Source organism: Dipodomys spectabilis, unplaced genomic scaffold (assembly GCF_019054845.1).
Source record: "Dipodomys spectabilis isolate Male_0828 unplaced genomic scaffold, ASM1905484v1 ptg000153l, whole genome shotgun sequence".
Classification (NCBI taxonomy): Eukaryota; Metazoa; Chordata; class Mammalia; order Rodentia; family Heteromyidae; genus Dipodomys; species Dipodomys spectabilis.
Genome location: NW_024870830.1, coordinates 819,301 through 834,113, shown reverse-complemented (window position 1 = coordinate 834,113; position 14,813 = coordinate 819,301). Strand labels below are relative to the sequence as shown.

The 14,813-nt window shown below is 32.6% G+C and overlaps 1 pseudogene; it reads left to right on the top strand.

Annotated features, from left to right (window-relative positions):
* Window positions 1–485: 485 nt before the first annotated feature.
* On the top strand, window positions 486–585 carry LOC122118482 (annotated as a pseudogene).
* The last annotated feature ends 14,228 nt before the right edge of the window (window positions 586–14,813 follow it).

Below are 14,813 nucleotides of genomic sequence, written 5' to 3'. Positions count from 1 at the left end.
TCTTTGTTGGCACTGAAGTTGGACAGGGGTCTCAAGGACTTTCCTGCCTAGTTGCTTCATGGAAGAAGAGTAAAGGGTCAGGTAGACATTTGTGCCAATAAGACCTCATTTAGGAATTTTTAAGCTGCAGAAGTTTAGAAGTAGTTCTTAAGCAAGACTTACTTTGAATCCATTAGCTCCACAAAGCTAACTCAGTTGATAAATAAGTACATGAATAGCCATCACCTTTGGACCTAGCTATAAAGGCTTCAAAGTATGATCACATTTAAAATGAAAAAGACTTAAAATAGTCATTGACAAAAAATTGCAAATGTGAGCAATCGACCAAACAATATAAGTTTTTTCCAATATACACAGAATTTTAGAGAAGTAAGATCAATAGCATTTGTACGAACAATAAGGTTTCCTAGTTACAAACAGTCAACCAAGGATATATGCCTGTATAAAGATTTCATCATTAACTACTTAAATTTACAGGATACTACATGCTTCAGCAGCACATTTACCCAAATTACAACAATATAGAGATTAACATGGCACTTGCACAAGGATGATATGAAAATTTGTGAAGTACTCCATATTTTTCAGATGCAAGAAATGAAAAACAGTTATTAAAAAATTGATTACAAAAATACAAATGTAATAATACATTTAATTCATTGAACTAAAAGTTAGTTTGACATCAGTGTATTAAATCCTCACCTTAGAAAGGCCTTTACATAGCATAATCTTTACAAAACTTTTGAAATTAGATATCATTGTGATTTTATCCCAAAGAAATTAAACACTATGAGGACATAGGAAAAAAATGAATCTTATACTGTTTCTATATGGAATGCTATCTGAAATAAAACATTTAATAATGAACCTGTATATTATAAAACAATGTAGAATTCAAAGTATTATATCCAGGAGAGAATGAAATACATTATGGACATTATACAAACAAAATACAGATTAAAATACACTTTTTTCAGACAAGCACCAGAAATATTTTTAGTTTCCATACTACTCATTTCAACAGAGAAATTCAAATGATTTCTGATTTAAAAAATCACAAACTCTGCAGAAATCATTGTAGATGTATACAAACAACTCTTGAATACATTTTGATATCAAAGTCAGGTAATTCACTTGAAGAATACCATGGAATACATGAATTTTTAAAGTAAGATATTGCTGTCGCTTTGTATTGTGAAAATATTTTCTACAGAAACAAAGATGGATTGGCATTTTTGAAATTTAAGACACTTAACCAATCCATTATGACTTAGAAGCACAATTTGTACAGCCTTCCACAACTTCACAGATGTAGTGATACATAATTATCCTTTTGTCAATATCAAATGCAGTTTCTTCCAAATTTTTCTTCAGAACTGGGTTGATATAATAGTTCGACAGAAAGAGATCCAGCATATCTTTGGTATTTCTATTCCCAGCAGCAAGATGCAAGGGGGTCAAGAGGACTGTAGGTTGGGCATTGGTATCTGCATCATGATGAACTAAGAAAAGAGTCACTCTGGTATTATTCCACATATAAACACTGTGCAGGGGTGTCCAGCCATTCACAGTTATTGCATGAATATCTGCCTTAAGCCACCATCTCATGGACAATGTCTAAGCGTCCACTGTAGGCTTCCCAATGAAGAGAGGTATACTCATCATCATCCCTAGTATTCACATGAGTGGCCTTTTTTGAAAATAGTCTCTGTACTGTAGTAAGCCAATTATTTTCAGCCGCCCATAGAAAAATTTGCTTGAAATCTTCTCCATTTTTTTTGAAATGATACCATTCCTCACTTTTTCATCTTGTTCCTTATCTTCATCAGAATTGCCTAACCAGAGACATTGAGTACCAGCGAGAATAAGGTTCACAGGTACTTCCCATTAGTTCACGTTGGTTGAACTGGTCAGAAAAATCCAGTGAATTTTCTACATCTGTTATTTCACCATGATTTTTTCCCCTTTTTCCATTTTTACTATTCGAAATTATTCTAACTGGAGAGTAGGGAATTGATAGAGCGCAGAGGAAAGGTTTTCCTCCATATTCAAAGGTACAGACTGAAAATGAGGACCAGTGGCGTCTTCATGTGCAGCTTATTCTAGGAATGAGAAAATATGAAATAATGCCTTTTATGTAAATGATTTGGGAAATGGCAGAACAGAAAGAGAAATGATGCAACCAAAAATATAAAAGCAAAATAAATTAGGATAATTATGAAGCAGTCATATTATCTATGAGAACCATGAAATGGAGAGAGGAAGAGAGAGACAGATGTGCAATGACCTAGCTAGCCACAAAATCTATGCCTCTGATCAATTTATAGAGCAAACAATTTTATTTTTTAAGAGATGGAAATAGAATTTATGTATTTACTTGAAATTAGTAAATATATTTTTAATAGCCTACATAAAGAGACATAGCTTTGACCAAATTACAGACAAGAATCTAAATCCCTGATAATTCTAGTAACAGATATGACTGAAATCAGTTGAATCGCACTTTTCCTGTAGAGTGAAGGAATAGGTCCAGGCTAGGAAAGCAGCTAGAGAAGGCAGGCCGATTGTATCTGGGACAAAACTTTGTGGAAAATGGTATCAAGGATTAATTACTGGTGATCTACTTGCACTGGAAGTGTGAATCTGAACTATTGCTTGCTGATTCTGAACTATTGCTTTAATCATTATATGTTCCAAGAAGAAAAGGTGAGATTTAATTGATAGCAAAGGATTAGTAATACACTTTGACTTCTCATTAAGCACCTTCAATCATCAAAATCACATGAAGACAATAGACAGGCCTGCTTTTTTAGATGAAAACAAGTGTCTTTAAAAACACGGTAATTAAGTATTCCTACAAAGGACTTCTATTTTACTTCTGCATTATACAGTTTTTTTCTAATGTTGGGTAACAAATAATGGATCTATTAGAAAGCTCTTAAAGCTCATATGTTCAATAGTGAGTTCTCTTATATCATGGTATTTTTGTTTATGGTTTTAAGAAGAAATTTACTAGCTTAAATTTCTGACAGGACGATATCATCACTGTACAACTTGCTTCTATATTCTAAGTTTTAAATTACTATCTAAGTATGTGCATTAGATAGCTATAGAGGAAAAACTAGAAGCCACACTGGTGGCTCATGTGTTTATCCTAGCTAATCAGAAAGATGAAATCTGAGGAAGAAAAGGTCTATTTGATTCTGATTTGAAAGTAACCAGCAAAAGCTAGAAATGGAGCTGTGGGACAAGCAGTAAAATTCTAGGCTTGAGAAAACTGAAACAAAAAAAAACCAACAAATTTGGGACAGAGCCAGGCCCTGAGTTCAAGCCTAGTATTAGCACCGAACAAATGAATGAATTAATTAATTAAAATAAATTAAGTGGTCACATGTGGCTAGGCAAGTAAAATGTAACAACCATGGTGACTGAATTGTGTATTATTTTGTAATAAGGCAAATTAACGTTTGTCCTAATCACTAATATTTTTTTTAGATTTTTTGGACTAAACCCTGAATTTAGCATGCAAGTATATGTGTGTTCATGTGCACACGTGTGTATGTGTATATGTGTGCTTGTGCTGTTGCAATGATGCTTGCCAATGTGGACAGGGTGAGGCTGAAAACAGCTGTGTTGCAATGTTTTCATTTATCAGTGTTCTGTCATGTCATGTCTGTGGAGGCACCCTTCTGTACACTTTATTTTTCAAATAATAACATCATCATAATCAATGCATATACAACATTAAGTTAGATAAAAGAGACCACTTTCAGCTCTTATTATATGTTAGGTAAGAAGATACAGGTATAATTAGGTAGTAAGTTATTGCTGTAAGATGACTGTCAGTACAAAATATGTATTTGATCTCTTAAATTGGTTATAGTTTTAAGATATACTCATGGAGTGAGTTTGACCGACTTGAACAAACAGGTATTACTCTCTGGTTATTCCTGTGAAACGCAAGGTGGATAAACTCTTTCCGGATTTCTGTTGAAAATAACTTTCTTTGTAACATCATATCTTTTCTCACTAAGATAATCAACCCTGTATTTATTAGGTTTGAATATCCCATCATATTGACTGAAAATTAGTATTGTGGATATGCTTGTTAGATATACCTTTCAAAAACTAACAAAAAGCATGTGTTACCGCCTGATTGTGGATGCATTTGAAGTTGTTTTGTACATGCAATGAGATCTTCACTAGTGGCTCTTTTGTTGGAGTAACTATCACAATTTTAACAAATAAGGTTTTTCGAATATCTTTCCAATATTAATAACAACCTAGAGCGAGTCTTGCAATTTCTGAAAAGCCTTTGAATATTTTAGTATTATTTCAGTTCATTAACTATATAGCGAAAGAAATTTCTGAAATAAATATTGTTAAGATCTGAAGATGTATGTGGGTATATAGGCTGTTTTTATGCATCATTTTATGAAAACCCAGTTTTTATGAAAGTAAATGAAATAGAATAAAAGGATATAAGTGAATTTGGTAAGATAATTATTAGTATAACTTTCTTTTCTAGTAACAGTTTTTGAATGTAGATGATGCAGTTAAATTATTTTCTTTGTATCTCTGTACTTCACTTAGTTTTAGAATCTTGTAAGAGTGAATTTATAGAAAAATAAAAGTATTTGAAAATGATTAGGATTAATCTTGTGTTTTGTGTCCTACTTCCAAGAAAATGAGTTATTTTCAAGTGTTAATATTTTATGATTGAATCTTCAGTATCACAAGAAATTTTGATGAAAATCATGCAGTAGTATTGATGTCTTTTTAAACCAATTGTATTCACAAATTGGAGAGCCTTTAATTCATGCTTAGGTCTTGGTGTCTATGATTTTTAACCTCTCATTCCTACCATTAATGATCGGTGAGACTGCATTTTTGGGTTTATGAAAGGTAATATATTTATCTTTGGTCAAAGTGATTTTTATATCACTCTTTCTTTAATAGCATTTTAAAGTAGTACATTTCTCTCAAAATGTTGGGTATAAAAATCAATCAAAATACCTCTAATGGTAAACAACTTAGGTGAGCTACAATGTGGAAATGATTGGTCCATAAGACCTACAGTCTGTTTCCATCAGGAATTGGGGAGGTCATGCTTGCAGGATGACTGTGTTAAACAGAGATGGGGGTCCCCAGGTAGTGCAGTGTTGTCATGGGATAGAATATTATTTCTACAATATTGAGCTAGAAATCAAGAATGTTATAGTTTAGCAGTTCCTTCACCAGGGAGGTATAAATTGATTATGAAATTGGAGTTTTCATATTACAGTTACCTATTTCCTTTTTTTCTTTTTGTTTTTTGGGTTGGTTGTGGGGCTTGAACTCTGGGCTTGGGTACTGTCCCTGCGCTCTTCCGCTGAAGTCGAGCACTGTACCGTTTGAGCTACAGTGAAACATCTGGTTTACTTGTGGTTTATTATAGATAAGAATCTCTCGGACTTTCCTGCCTTGGCTGGCTTTGAACTGCATTCCTCAGATCTCAGCCTCCTGAGTAGCTAGGGTTACAGGTGGAGCCACCAGCATCCGGCTTATTTTCCTATTTTCTAACAAAGATAAAGTGAAATATTATTAGAGTGCTGATAATAATTCTGGGAAATTTTCCTAGAATTAGTGGACTAAGTGCTGGTATTTTAGTCATAAATTAGAATGAAATTATTTGATACGGTGGGAATGGGCCGCAGGCTAAGATTTACCATTTGTGCAATGTTGTACTAGTAATTCCAACTCTAAAGACTTCAATATCATCATCTGATAATTAGAAATGGAAGTAGTTCTACTTTATGGGATTATTGTGAGGATTAAATTAGACACCATAGGTAACGTACTTGGAAAAACAATCAGCATTTGGTCCTTTCTACCTGATATTTTATCATTTGATGAATTCTAAAATTTTTACTGTGATTTTATAATGTGTCTCTTTAGGATATGCAATGTGATGTACTGATATTCATTATGTTGGTCACTTTTCTGTCATTATGAGGAAAATACCTGCAAAGCAAATTTCTGTATAGGATACTATTATTTTGACTCATGATTTTAGAAAATATAATTTAAGATCCAGATGACTCCTTTTTTAAATTATATTTTTATTAAATAGTTTTATGAAGTAATTTCCATTTAACAAATCAGTTTATAAGTTCAATTTATCGTTACATAGCTTTCCCACACCCTTTCAAACCTCACCCCACTTTCATTTTTTTCTAGTTTCTGCATTGAATATTATGCCTTCCCTCTCTTCATCCATAACTATCTTTATTCCTTCCCTTTGACTTCCGCTCATATCTTCCAAATGATAGTATCCTGGTATTCATTTTGTTGGAATAAAAGTTCAATTTTATATATTTTTTTAAATACTCTTCTACAAACAGCATGCGTTGGTTAATACTGTTGTGTAAACTTGCATAAAGTCCTATGTTCCAAATACGCGACAGCCAAATCTAATTTACATATGCGTAAGTAGAATATTTTCATCAACCAAATGCACATCCATCCATGCTCATTTGCAAGATAACTCTGTTATGTCTGGAGTACCACACAACATTATAGCTTAACTAGAAAGGATCACAACCTGGGTTCACTCTATCTCTCTCATGGTTTTTTTCTCCACTGAAATACTGAAATCTTACAATCATTCCCATTATTTAAAATCATAGCTTTTTTCTTCAATACCCATAATAGAGTTTGCATTGAGTGTCTTGTGTCTCCTAAATGGGTGTCCTTACCACTTTGTCATGCCCCCAGCCCTAAATTATCCTGATTATTTTTCAGATAGAATCTGGCTTATTCCTTCTGTATGATCTTGGGCTCAGTCCACTTTATGTTATTCTTCCTGGAATTTAGAATAACAGGTGCATGGCATTGTGTACAGATCTTTCCGTCCAGTCTGGGCTTTAACCACTGTCCTCACAACAGTAGACTCCCATGTAGTCAGGATTCTCAAAAGCTTATCATAGCTGATTTAAAAAAAAGTTTGCATTTCCTGCAGGTTTTTAAGTTTTGTTTCATTTGAATGTATGCGTTGAGTTGTTCTAAACTTGCCTTTTTTTTCTTTCGCTCACGTTCTTACCTAAGTGCTGAGAAACCAATTCTTCTTTCTCAAAATAGTCAAGGTGAACATTATTTAATCCAAAGCAATTTCAGTAATATTTAAACACCTTCATACCTATTAATGTTATACGAATGCTAAGTGCCGAGAAGGGTCTTTTTATTTTCACAGCAGTCTTTGGCATACACAGAAAGATCATGAAATATATGAAGATAATAAAACTACAGATGCTTGCCAGGAAGAGAAAAACCTATTATTAATTGTTTGACAGAAGCTTCCCTTCTCGTGAAAGAAATACGCTGTTTGATGCAGGATTTCACAAAATCATATAGTTAGGAAGAACCTAAACAATCATCTGATACTACAGAGTTGAGGGAAATGAATTGCCCTCCTGAATAACTTACTTTTAGATCAAATAAAAGCAGGCTTGCAAAGAGAATAGACTTTAGAAAAAAAACATGATCAGTTGTATGTAAAAAGCTGCTTAGCTGATTTAGTTAATATGTGAACTAATACATGGCAATAGGGTCCAACAAGGTAAAAAAATAAAGAAGGTCACATTGAAATACTCATTGGTGTGTTTGTGTGTTCACGCGCACGTGTGTACGCACACGCACATGTGCAGGTGCTCATGCATGTATTCATCATTCCTGAAGCTTGATAGTGCCTGGGCCCTATCCCTAAGCTTCTGTGCCCAAATATAGTGGTCTACCACTCGAGCCAGTACTCCACTTCTGATTTTTTGGAGATAATCACATGTATTTTCATGATTGGACTGGCTTTGAACAGTGGTCTTCAGATCTCAGCCTCCTGAGTAGCTAGCTAAGCTGATTCAGCCTCTGAGTAGCTAGTTAAAATTCTGACTGTCCTTTTTGCTTCACTGCTCTTTTATTCTTTTCCTGAGGTAATCACAAGCCTAACTCATATATATGTCTAGTTGCTTTAAAAATACTGCTACTGCTTTGCACCAGGGGCTCCCATCTCTACTCTTAACTACTTAGGAGGCTTGAGAACAGAACCCAAGCCAACATTTTAGTGGACTTCCTTCTCAATCTACAGCTGGGTGCACTGGATCATTTCCACCATCCTGCACTATCTAGAGGCTAAGTTTGGAAGGTCTGCAGGATCCAGGCCAGCAAAGGTAGGCAGCTAGACAAATTGGTATGCAACTCTGATGCCATTGATGATGGGAAGGCTAAAAGGACAGATCAGGTTCATGTTCTTGGGGAAAGGGAACCCCTATCCTAAAATTAACCACTGATATGACGCCAGCCTAGCAAGAACAATACTCCAATTTGAAATACCCACAATTACCCACAACCAAAATAGGTAAATACATTAACATCCCAAAACTTAGTACAATCTGTTCTTTGGTTTAATATCATCTTTATCTGATTATCATATGATGTGACAGAATAGTTTCTTCATTATCTTAAGATATATTTTAAAAGACCTAGAAAATTCTTTCTCACTTATTAAGTGCAAACGAATGGCAATTCATATCATTTCTTACATATTTGACTACCACTATAAATTCATCTTATGATTTTTATTAATAGTAATATATTCTGATTTATTACTTTACTTTGTAACATTTATAAATTTTTGCTTCTCTGCTGAAGTTTAAGTATTTAAATAGTATCATCAAAGTACATTCCTTGGGTACTTATGGCAGTTTTTTTACAAATTTTTTAACCAATGGCTTCTAAGAATTCTTAATTGGTTTACTATTTAGTTTGTTTTTAATATCAATTTAATTTTATTGTAAAGGTAATGTACAAAGGGGTTACAGTTACATAAGTAAGGTAATGAGTACATTTTTAAATGGAAGGAAAATTGTTATCCCCTCCATCTATTTTCTTGTACAGTCAAAAAAAGAAATACTGATACTTTAGCTGGTGCTATTGATTAATGGGTACTTTTTCTTTCTTTGTTCATGCATTTTTTATTATAAAATTGATATACAGAGGGTTTACAGTTACTTAAGTCAACTAAAGAATGCACTTCATTTTATTTTCTAAATTTCAAATTTTGAGCTTATTTTCTTTTATTTCTTTAGAGTAATTCTTTTTCCAGAGTCATAGGATTAGTTAATTTAATTTTGCATGAGTTTTACACATGTAATTTATTTAGACACATATATTTGCATTTAAAATATTTAACATGTATATTTAAAAATTATTTTCTTAATTTTTATATGGTTGGTGAATTTAAATAAATTCAATTTCTTATAGTTCTAAACATATTTGTCCTTACTGTGTTTTCAAGAAGCACATATTTTTTAAGAAGGCTTCATTACCTGGTCACTTTTTGGAAATATTTGTACTTGAATTAAAAAAATGTTTGAGCAGGACTTGGTGATTTGTGGCTTCCATTTTCTAGCTATGGTGGGAAATATAAATAGGGTTTGTGATTCGGGAGAGGCTTTGAAATGATGAGACCTTATTATAAAAGTATCCAGAGTAAAATGATTAGAAATATAGCCATCTCTAGCGAGATATAGAGCACCTGGTTATCATATTCTAAATCTTGAGTTAAAATACCAGTAACATCAATCTTTTGTCAAAATAAAAGTATACATGTTTCAAAATGTATATTATTTAAAACTTGTTTGCACAGGTTCTCTTGTCTTCTATTTCTTAATTTTCAATTTAGTTGATCAGTATTTTGACTATTTTATTTCTACTAAACTTTTAAATAGTATGAGCAATAATATGATTTCATATTAACATATTTTTACTATTTGTGGTAAATTCCTCTGTTTAATATGATAATATCAGTATTCCAAATGTGTGTATGTTGTGTGTGTGTGTCTGTGTTAATGTGGGTTTTTTGTGTGTGTGCTTTGTGTGTACTTTGTAATGCTTGGGCGATCACACCATTGCTTCACACATGCTAGGCCAATGTTTAACCACTGAGCTATAGTGTCTAGTTATAATTCAAATAGTGTTTTAAATTATGAATTTTAAATTTTCATTTCCTATGACTTCAAAATCATATATGATAAAATGTGATTCATCTTTTATCCGCGTTAGCAATTTTTATTGTTATTTTATTGTTATTTACATTATTTCTACTGCCTTTCCACTTCCAAACTCTTGTGTTTGTTATTGATAAAGGTTTTACTTTGCTTCTTTTCTCTCTTCATTCTTTTTCCCTTTAGAGTTAACCTATCCTTCCTTTTATTTCTTTGGAAATTAATTATCATCTTCCTATTACAATTTCTTTATATTGTGACAGGTTTATACAATGCTTTATTTTCTGTTTTATTTTCTATTTTTCCCATGTTCTCTGACTCTTAGCCAAAACTATTAGGTGGATTAAAACGAAACTTGATTCAGGACACCTTATATTCCTCTTTCTCTTCTCTGAAGTCTTTTTGTTTTTTGAAACACAGTACCAATGACATACAGCTCCTATGTGATCCATCATTCTATCCCCTCTCACTCTCCTCTGCTTGTGCATCCTTATCTAAATCTTAACTCATTCCTAAATTAATTTTAGAAAACAAATATAGTCTTAGAGCTAAATAGCCTTGGATTAGATTTCTTAATTGTTTTGATATTACAAAAGAATTAATAATCCTTTGCATTGGAAATCATTTAAAAATGTTTTTCACTTATTATAATTCATATACCAAGCAAGAATATTTTTATATAATCATTAAAAATATCATTTTATTACTACTGTAAAATAGAATTAAAGTCCAGTCCCAATCTATTACCTATCATTATTCTTAGTTCCTAATCATCACCTAAATATCTTAAACAATCTAAATAGTCATGTCTTTAACATAGACGTAAATATTCTATACTTTTACTTAACATTTTTCCAGGGGCATGTATTCATGTTTCTAAGAAATGTTCACAGCAGTTAAAATTTGCTTTTGTGAAATTAATGTGATACATCTTGTTGTTGTTGTTGTTTGCAAGACTTTGGCACTGTCCCCAATGCTTTTTATGCTCAAGGCCAGCACTCCACAACTGGGAGCACAGAGCTAATTCCTGTTTTTAGTGATTAATTGGAGATAAGACTCTAACAAGTACTTTTCTGTCTGGGCTAGTTTCGAACACAATTCTACGATTTCAGCACCCAGAATAGCTCGAATTATAAGTGAGAGGCACTGGCACTTGGTTTGATGTATTTTTTTGTAATTTTAATTATGTTTTAAGATGTATCTTTCACTATAACGTACATCGTTCTACACAGAAATTTAAATATATGTATATTTAAATGTATATCTTTCTGTACATAACGTATATATATATATATATGTATGTATATGTATTTCTGAAGACAGACTCCCGCTAAAATTTTTATGCTACTATTTTGACCTTTTTCATTTCAAAGATATACAGTCTTTATCTAAAAGTTTCTGAGAATTAAATAACTAATACTTGATTTGAAAGTAGAGTTTATTACTTTAAAGGAAATTTTAGATATACACATGATATTGTAGTAACATTTAGAGTATATCACTTGAAAAAAGTTCTGTTCAAACTCTTAAATATTTGTGTGTAGTGATGAAGTGAGAGGAATTTAATTCATACTGGTTAGGAATTTGTAATGCTTCAAAAACTATTCCATAATTTGTTATAAGCACATAGTCAAGCTACCTGATATGTTTTAGTTTTTTTGTTTCTTTATTTGTTCAAAATTTTAATGTGGATGCATGCACAGTGGTAACATTAAAATTATTAATCAAAAGACAAATAATAGCAAAGTTATAGACACATATCAGACTTTCAATAATTAGCCTTACGATGCTAATAATAATTTTGATGAGGATGATGACCACAGTGTAGCCTGATGATGACTTATTTTTATTTCTGCATGAAAAAATTTGTGATTATAAAATGTAAGTACTCTTCACTTTTCTTTTTTCTTGCTCTAGAAGTCAACAAATATATTCTTCAATATTTCTGGTAGATTATATCCATTTACAGATGAGAAATGTAATGCCAACAGTCAATGTAGTGAGTAAAAATGATACTAGAATTTGTGTCTGAGGTCTTCACTCTGTGTGCTTACATGGAGCAGTAATTTGGTGATGGAGAGGAACAATATGAAAAGTCTATGGGGAAAAAGCATACTATGTAAGCGGTTGTTTTAGGACTAGGTGACCAATGATGAGTATTTGAAACAGGCCTGTTTCAGGGGCATAAAAAGGAGTACATAGAAATTATATTAGTGACAGAAACAGAAAATCTTGATCATTCATCTTATCTAATGGACGGAAGTAGAAGGGTAAGAAGAAATCTAAAGTGCTTCCACGTCTCTGGCTGGCAACCATGTTAGTAATATTCTTGGTGATAAGAACTACAGGTGGAAATGATGGATGTAGAAGAAAAAACTCTCTGATAGTTCTAAAATTTATGTCAAACAGATGCATAAATAGGTCTTTTTAGACATCATTAAAATATCCACGGCCATTAATATGAAAAAGAAAAATAAAATCGGGGGCATTATTAAAGGGAAGAGTAAAAGGAATGTTCTGATACAAATGTGAGCAATGTGAGCATCATAGTGGACAAGAATAGAAGAAAGAGATAAATAAGGAAACAAGAAAGTAATAAAAACAGATTTACAAAAGTAAAGAAGGGAACGAATTGTCAGGAAGATATTGAAGGAAATATGTTATTTGGATTTGAAAACTAAAAGGACATAGACAAGTTCAATAAGAACAGTGATTTGGTGAAAGTCATATTAATAAAATTTTGAGATATGAATGTGAAGCCATAAAATTCTGGATCCATGAATTCAACAGATCTTGTTGATTTTAGATGTTGGGAACAAATGCTTTTATCCTGACCTTAGAAGAATTATACAGATATAACTGTCATGATCTGTACTTAGAGGAATTCTGTGAATATTTTTGAAGAGTTTGTTTAGCCAGGTGATTATAGATTGAACTACAGCACAGATAAGACTAATTTGCGTCAGTTTGGGAATTTATTGAAAAATCTTTAGATATGTTTGGATATTTTATCAGCCTATTCATTATAAATGTAGGACAAGTGACACTGATGTTACTGATGTTATTGAACAGTCCTCGAATTGATTCTTCTTTAGAATAGAAAATGCCTGATTGACACATCATAACTGTCATATACTCTATTTAAATCTAGTTCTTGTTAGGGATATCTCCATGCTGAAATAACCCTGTCAATCAACATGCCACAAATTCTTATATGTAGGAAGTACTCTTATAAACTTTAAACATTTATTGAATGGAAGAGTTCAGACATTACCCTCACCACTAGGATTAAATGCCTAAAAAGATAAGACATTTTTCTTTAATGACTTTCTTTCATTTTCTCATCCATATTTGCAAGTAGGGAAGGATTCTGATGTAACAATAATACAATGGTGACTAGTATTAACACAACAACTAGGATCTAGTGTTAATTCGGATACTTACTAATAAGCTCCAGGTTTTGTGGATATTTATATTTCTCCTGGGTAAACTAATGAGCTCCAAAAAATGCCCCTAAGGAGCCTTTCAATTGTAATATCACTGTTTGTATCAAAATGCTTTAAATTCTACGCCTTCTAATGTGGGCATAGGGTTGTAATGTGGAACTATTCTCCTCAGAGAGTTAGTACTACCCTATTGCTTAACATGTACAAAGTAGCTTCATACATAGATTGGGCATGTGCAACAAAGAAGTGGTAGTTGAACAATGTTCTTAGCAGTTTTTACAGATGAAAATGGAAATAGAGCAACTATGAACTCAAAAGCAATGTGTGAAAAAGACAAAGGCACAAAGTAGAATGTGCCAAGGAGATGTTGAAGTATAATTTCAAATAATCTGCTCAAGTGTGAGGGTGTGCTCAAAGCACAACTTCAGAAAATGTAGTTCGATATCTTGGGAGAAAAACTGCTTTAAACTATTCTGGGATAATTGTACAAGTAGAAGCCCCTTAGTCTACCTCTAATCAGCCACAACATCATCAACTTAGGTACTATTTTCCAAGTGTAAAGTGAGAAAAAGACGGCTCATCACAGTTAGTGTTCAGGTTGAAATAATGGCAATCACATAACTTTTCTTATGTCTTCATTTATTTTGGAGCATTTAAGTAGGGAAAAGCCAAGTAATTATTCTGCATGTACCTAAATTAAGTGGGGCATATTATATTGGTCTCTCTTTAACTTGGAAGTTACAGATTATGTCTTTTATACTCTAATTTGGGACAATGATCTGCTGTCAGTTATTTTCTTCTCTTCCCCTTCTTTTGCACTACCACTTACATAATTATTATTTAAAGAGACATACCTGAGCTTGCATTTCTAAATTCTTCAACAGGAATGTGCAAAATAGACAAAGGCACAAAGTAGAATGTGTCAAGGAAATGTTGAAGTATAATTTCAATTAATCTTCTCAAGTGTGAGGGTGGGCTCAAAGCACAACTTCAGAAAATATAGTTGGATATCTTGGGAGAAAAACTGCTTTAAACTATTCTGGGATAATTGTACAAGTAGAAGCCCCTTAGTCTACCTCTAATCAGCCACAACATCATCAACTTAGGTACTATTTTCCAAGTGCAACTCTTTCATACTTCTAGCAACCTCCTATATCTTTCTCAAGGGAATATTTGTCACTACCATTTTTATCCTCTATGATATTGGATATCTTCTTGCCTAATTCAGTGCAAGATATTCATAGACTCATTCAGATATCTCAACACTTGTGCCACCATAAAATCCTGCCTTACTTAGAAATCATGATTTTAGAATGTCTGGGGAAGTGGC